The following is a 6,880-nucleotide window of genomic DNA, read 5'->3' as shown; positions in this document are numbered from 1 at the left end:
GCAAACCAAATGTTATTGTACTTTTGTTCATATAGCAGTAGTTTTAAAATAAAAGTGCGCAATACATTACTTTTGAATTCATTATTGAATTTTGGATATACAATCATACGATTAAAAATGGTAATCGTTGCCCAGCACTAATTTAAAACAAAAAAATGAAGACGAAAGTGGTGCCAAACCCCTCCAAAAGTCTAAATTTACAATCCTGACTTCATTAAGGACGGCTTTGTGAACGGAGGTAACGATGCAGAGCTGAGAGCCCAGTGTGGCCCGGTGTGTGGACTGTTGTGACTGTTGTTATTGTTCATTTGTCACAGATATGAAGAACAACTTCTGGTTCTGCCATGCAAAAATGAAGACTGCTGAAGCATATAATTCGCATATTATAAGGCTATATTTTCATTTGCACTTTATTTCAATTCTATTTCCTTTCTATTTCTATTAAATTCTATTTACTGTTTATTTAATTTGAAACTTATTATTTTGAATGTATATATTTTATTACCACATATTATTTATTTATCAAATTTCCATTTTTTTCTCAGTTTTTTTGAGAGTCCCTCCTTTTTTTCCTGTAGTAAAATCTAATTATTAGTTATTTTTGTGTTAATACGCCTGACTTGAGCCTTTACTGTGACAATGAATACATATCAAGTTAAGCATCGTCCCTGCAGAAGAAAAGGCCTAAATGGGACCTCTAGAAATCAAAATGGTTTTGGTCCCACTGTAATAAAACCACAGTGCTGCTTGTTGCAGTTTCTAAAATTGCCTGTAGAGGGCATTTAAACACCGCGTTATCTGTGTACTGATGATCTCCCAGTCTACAAACATGGGTAACAATATTAAGTATAGCTTCAGAAACAAAAAGTCCTCATGTATAAATCAGTTTTATTAAACAGTAGTTGAAACCTTTCACCATCTAATTAACACATGACACTCAGTATGACTTTTGACAGATTTCCACCCATAGCAGGGAGCACAAATTGCTCAATGTCTTCTATATGCAGAAGTAATAACATATCGGTATGAATGAATGTCACTTGCAGTCAATGTGGCCTTTATGACTCTCTGTTCAACCACTTTGATGAAGTTGAGTGGAGAAAATGTGGAGGCAGTGTAAGCTGTTTTCACTGCATTTGGATAACATATGCACGTGTAGCCTACTGTATAGCCGTACTTGCTGAAATGTGAATTTAAATTGTTAATGCAACTTCACCACAAAGAGTCGACTTGTTGCTGTTCAACCTAATCTGACACCACTGTCTAATGTTTTGATGTGGAGTGGGAATCCTACTATTGACTGTTTTCCTGTTATGAAAGAGATATGGAGATTATCGTATCTCCTCTCTAATGCGACATCATTATATATATTAATCGAGATCTTTTGTGAATGAGATAATTAAAGCAATCAGGTGCAGCATAGTACTTTCTTAAATGAACAAGCTTGTTTGGTCAAGGTGAGGTAAGGTGGCATACCGGAAGAAAAATGTGTAGAGCACCACTGGAAGAACGGGAGCATGAAAGACCAGTTACTGAAGGTGTGATTCATGTAAGTCAGTATCTATAGACCTCAGTCAGACTCTGCGGACCAGGCAGCTTCTCATAGTCTGTGATGGTGGCCGACCTATTTTGAGTCTCAGGGCTCCGCTGGACCTGGTTAACTTCCCGTCTACATCCTGCCCCCGTTGGCCCATAGAGTGTGAGGTCACCATCCATCACATAGGTAATTACACATTTTATTGAAACCATTAAGTTATTAGGTATGTTACTGATATGATCAAAGATGTATTAATAAGGATGTTAATCAGCCCAAGAGCAGGCAATGAGTCAACATTAGGATCAGATGCTCCAGTCTTAAGTAAACAAGTAACACACCAATGAATTAAACTGTGTTAAATGTGGCATGCTGTTTTGCTGTTATACTGTCAACACGTAATGACACCAAGAGAGTATGTGTTGTAGAGTGGGACCCTCCAGAGCCAGAGCCTTTCTACCAGCACACAGGACATGAGAGGACCCCCATGCCAGCAGGAGAGGAGAGGGGGAAGGTGGTATACTGCATTGACCAAGGTAACGTATGACACCAAAGACATGTCTTGTTGTTGTGCAGGTTGGTGCACTATATCATCACAGTGTTGTTGACAAATCCTTCTGAACATGTCATAATGATAGGAACCTATTACTTTGAGTTACTTCATGCTTCACGTTCATACTTCAATTTAGAGGCATCATACTGAAAAATTTGTATACTAGTGAGGACAAACCCATCCTCACTCCTTAATGCTTCAAGATTTGTATTTCATACTGATGTTATAATTTAAGTGCTGTATAACAATATACAAGCCTTGCTTACTGTTTAATATGCAATATCAGGAATTTTGGTGGGCCAGTAGGTAGTTTAAGTGTCTTCCACAGGCAGTGTTATCTTAGATATTAACAATTAGTCATTTTCTAGATAAACACGATATACTTCACCACTGCTCTCTGAAAAGGTCCATGTTTACTGAAAGCTTTAACACATTAGGCTGTTGATATTCAATGTTCTCATGTTGTTCTCACTCCATTAAGCCACAAGCGTCCCTATTTCAATTCAATTCAATTTATTTTGTATAGCCCAAAATCACAAATTTGCCTCAGAGGGCTTTACAATCCGTACACATGCAACATCCTCTGTCCCGGGACCCTCACAGGAAAAAACTCCCCAAAAAACCCTTTAAAGGGGAGAAAAAGGGAAGAAACCTGAGGGAGAGCAACAGAGGAGGGATCCCTCTCCCAGGATGGACAGAAGTGCAATAGATGTCACGTGTACAGAATGAACAACATAACAGAGTTATAACACAATAATGATGGAAAAATTACGACTGCTAGCAATAATAGCAGAAGTGGATATAGTAGATTAACAATGATAACAAAAGCAGTAATGGTATCGGCAACAGCAATGCAACTACTAATAATAAAGATAGTAGCAGTGGGTGTCAGGCAAGACAACGACAGGAGGCAGGACCAGGGTCCAGATAGAACCAAGATCCACGGAAACCTGTGAGGAGAGAAAGCACAAAGACTCCGGGAAAGAAGCAAAGTCAGTAATGTGCGTTAATGGTATTGGTAATAGAAATAGTAATGCGCCTAATAATAATAAAGATAGTAGCAGTGGGTGTCAGGCAAGACAACAGCAGGAGGGAGGACCAGGGTCCAGATATAAGCACGATCCATGGATACCTGTGAGGAGAGAAAGCACAAAGACTCCGGGGAAGAAGTTAGGAATGGAACATGAATTCATACGGAGAGGAGAGAAGAGGAGAGAGGAGCTCAGTGTATCCTCGGAAGTCCCCTGGCAGTCTAGGCCAATAGCAACATATCTATGGGCTGATCCTAGGCAAACCTGAGTCAGCCCTAATTATAAGCGTTATCAAAACCTTCAGAAGGCTGTGCAAGTGTGAGTTTCTGCAGCCAAACATTATAAATAGCTGCAGCATTTCAACCATTTGTGTAAATTGTATCCCTGTTAGTTCTGAGGTTAAGTCTCTCTCTCTCTTGCTCTCTCTTCTCATGGCTTACAGGTGTCTTTACAGTGACAATAAGAGATATTTAAACATAAAAATATGAAAATAAAATTGCTGATTTGACACAACTCTGTAGTGAGCAAGAAACAGTACAGAGAAATATTTTAGTTTGAAAGTATGAAAGTATTTCTTGGGAAGGTGAACACAAAAACCTTCTTCCAAGGCGCACATGTGTCTTTACAGAAACAATAACAGATATGTAAACATAAATCATTAAAAATGGCTGTTATGACACAACTCTATAGTGGGCAAGAAACAGTACAAAGTAATATTTTTGTTACAAAATATTTCTTGGGAAGATGAACACAAGAGAGACCTTCCTCCAAGGCTTACAGGTGTCTTTACAGTGACAATAAGAGATTTCCTCATCTAAAATCATAACATCAAATTCACTATATTATATTCACTATATCACCACTCTCCAGTGGGCAACGAAATACTCCCAAACATCCTTTTGGTCAGACACTCTTCAGTGGACACGAACGAGGGAGCTGTAATTTATCGATGTAACGTTACTGTTCACATCCTTTTTGTCAAATTATTAGTGAACTCTTCTTTTTAACTTTTTTGTTTTTGTGAACAAATATAAACAATGAAACTTTGTTTAAAAGTTTTCTGAAACTGCTCTGATGATTTACTAAATACAATTGTACAGGCAAACATTTTCTTAATTAATTAAACCATTTTTCAACTGTAGAACATTTTGTCTTCAAGTTTTTGGGCTTCATCCATCGTAATAATGATGGCCCACAATTATGTAAGATTCCATAGTTTGGACTCCAGGGGGGATTAGGCCTTTTGGACCTCAGTGTCCCTGCCCTCGGTGATATTACTTCAGGATGGAGTCCAATCGCCAAAGACTTTGCACTTTTCATATTTGTTGCATGTATAATAAATCATTGTTAAATTATAAAACAAGTCTCTCCTGATTGAAATATAGAAACCTGCTGCATGTCGCACCACACAACAATGGAAATGGAAATGTTTGCAGGTGGACATTTAAAAGTGATGCACACGGCTGAAACTGAACCTTTTCTGAACATGTTGGGGCCCCAAGAGACATTTTACAGCGGGACCCCCTTACCTCAAAACTCAAGGCCACTAGTCATTTTAATATCCGTTATTGAAACAGAATAGGCATACTTTGTTATCAATTAAGCTTTCAACTAACAAATAAAGCACAATATAAACTACCACAGAAGAAGTTTTGAGTTTTGGCAGGTGTTTAGATTTCTGTCTGTGAACGCGATAGTGTTGTTGTTGTTGTTGTGTGTTTGGTTGTGTTTTCTCTACTTGCAGCGCATTTCTGTATTTGGCTGTTTTCTCAATTTTTTTTTATATCATACATTTTTTATTTTAAATTGGTTAGGATGTTTTTTTCTAATTTGCTTGATGTCTCTTTGCATGTGTTATCATATTTTGCAGTGCGTTGAGATCTCCGATATGTTCCCTATTCAGTGTGTACATTATTTGTAACAGCAATGTAAAATAAATAAAATTAATACAAATAATAAAATAAATTAAAAAATATAAGAACGGAAAAAAATGTCTCAAGACAACAAATGCATGTAAATTAGGAGCTTTAGAAATATGAAGAAAAAAAACACCTCATCAGCCACCCAAACACTTGATTTGATATTTGCACTTATAATAAATACATTATGCTCCACTACATGGCTCTGCTGTGACTGTGGTACCAATGAAACATTCATGCCCTCTGAGGTGTAAATGTGTGAGAAATGATATCTGGGGAGTAGCCACTGTTAACTGGGTTGGACACCACGTGATAAGATGCGGCATTATGATGATGATGCCAGATACTGAAAATATGAAGCATTTATGTTTGGAAGGTTATGACAGCTTTTGGTCAATGAGCATGTTGATAATTGTGTTTATAGGTAGAAAAACACAGGCAACACATAACTGATCTTTTTTTCTCCTTTTATTGTTTACAAAATACCAACATAAATACATAAGAAGAGGCTGTGTGATATTGCTGAGTGTGGATATGTGTGTGTGTGTGTGTGAAACAGAGGAGCAGGCAGAAAAGACCCCGCAAACAAACGCTCCACCCCTCTGTAACAAACACACAGTGGCTTTCACTTAAGTTAGGAAAGCCCTGTAGGCCGGCATCACATACTGTAGACAGCGAAGAGTATAGACATGTTGTACAGTGAAATAAAAGTCACATGAAATAAAAAGAACCAAAATGATAAAATAGCGCGATATATAAAAGCAGCTGTGAAGAAGACGGTGAGGAGGAAGAGGGGAAGCACAGCACAGTATAAAGGACCATCTATAGACAGACAGGATATTCTATTTCTTTGTTCTTTCAGAGTGCAGCCCTTTAGAAACCCACCGGGCAGCGAAACTGCTTGTTGAACTTCAGCGAACTGAAGCTGAACAACGGTGACAGCTCTGGGAAATCAGCCCTGTAGCTCAGAGGCAGAACACAGAAGCACAGTCAGACATGATGCTCGTCAACCTGCCTCTGCTTCACTGTTGGTTTGACCTGCCTCCGTTCCTTGATCACCTTATTAATAAATACTCGTGACAAAGGACATTAAAAAAAAAGGGTAAATGGGAAACGGCGACCCCCGTCCCCCTCATCAGCATTTACAGAAACGCCTCATCATCATCATCTTTCATTCACACATGCAATCAGACCCTGCTCCTGTAGTGCGTCCAAAGTTACACTCTCATTGGAACCCCTTTTATATTCAAAGCTGTAAAGTCAATATCTGTACACCAAGGCTTTTTTTTTTTTCCTTATTTTTTTGCAAACTACAATCATCCGTTTCCAGAGTAAAAGCAATTCCCCTAACATAGTTTTGTTACAGTGAAGATGCTTTAGGATACAAGGCAGGGAGGGATAAAAACACCAGAGAAGGTGATGAGACACATGGCGGGGATGCATTAACAGGAATCTTCTCTACTTCGTTTAGCATTTATCTCTGGCAAAAAGTACTCTGATCCAGACTACAAATCCCAAAACTCCACCTTCTCGCTGCAATAAAACGCTCCACTAAAAACAACGCGTGAACCCAGAAACCCTCATCTTTCTCTAGTGCCCGTCTCCAAAAACCTTCAGATTCAGGTTGGCTTTGTTCATTGGCTAATGTATATATAGACAAGTGGTGGAGCCTCACCACTTTAATGCAACATCACTACCTGAAATGTATATATACATTAACATAAATATAGCCGAGGAGACACGTAACCACAACACTGAAAAGAACTGCCTTCGACTGGCGGTACGTCGGTCCACCAGAGAGGACGATAAAGAAGCAGAGACACGCGCTAAAAGACTCTATTGG

The 6,880-nt window shown here is 38.6% G+C and overlaps 1 protein-coding gene across 1 annotated transcript in view; it reads right to left on the bottom strand.

Moving 5' to 3' along the window:
• Positions 1-5,487: 5,487 nt before the first annotated feature.
• map1lc3b (microtubule-associated protein 1 light chain 3 beta) overlaps positions 5,488-6,880 on the bottom strand; it is an 8,034-nt gene continuing 6,641 nt past the window's right edge. The window contains exon 4 of the mRNA XM_068731940.1: positions 5,488-6,880. This exon is cut by the window's right edge and continues 460 nt beyond it. The gene's annotated coding sequence lies outside the window, so the exon portion shown is untranslated.

Source organism: Cebidichthys violaceus, unplaced genomic scaffold (assembly GCF_023349555.1).
Source record: "Cebidichthys violaceus isolate CVI_PGR_0920_01 unplaced genomic scaffold, fCebVio1.0.p SCAF_55, whole genome shotgun sequence".
Taxonomy (NCBI): Eukaryota; Metazoa; Chordata; class Actinopteri; order Perciformes; family Stichaeidae; genus Cebidichthys; species Cebidichthys violaceus.
This window is presented reverse-complemented; position numbering and strand designations above follow the sequence as displayed.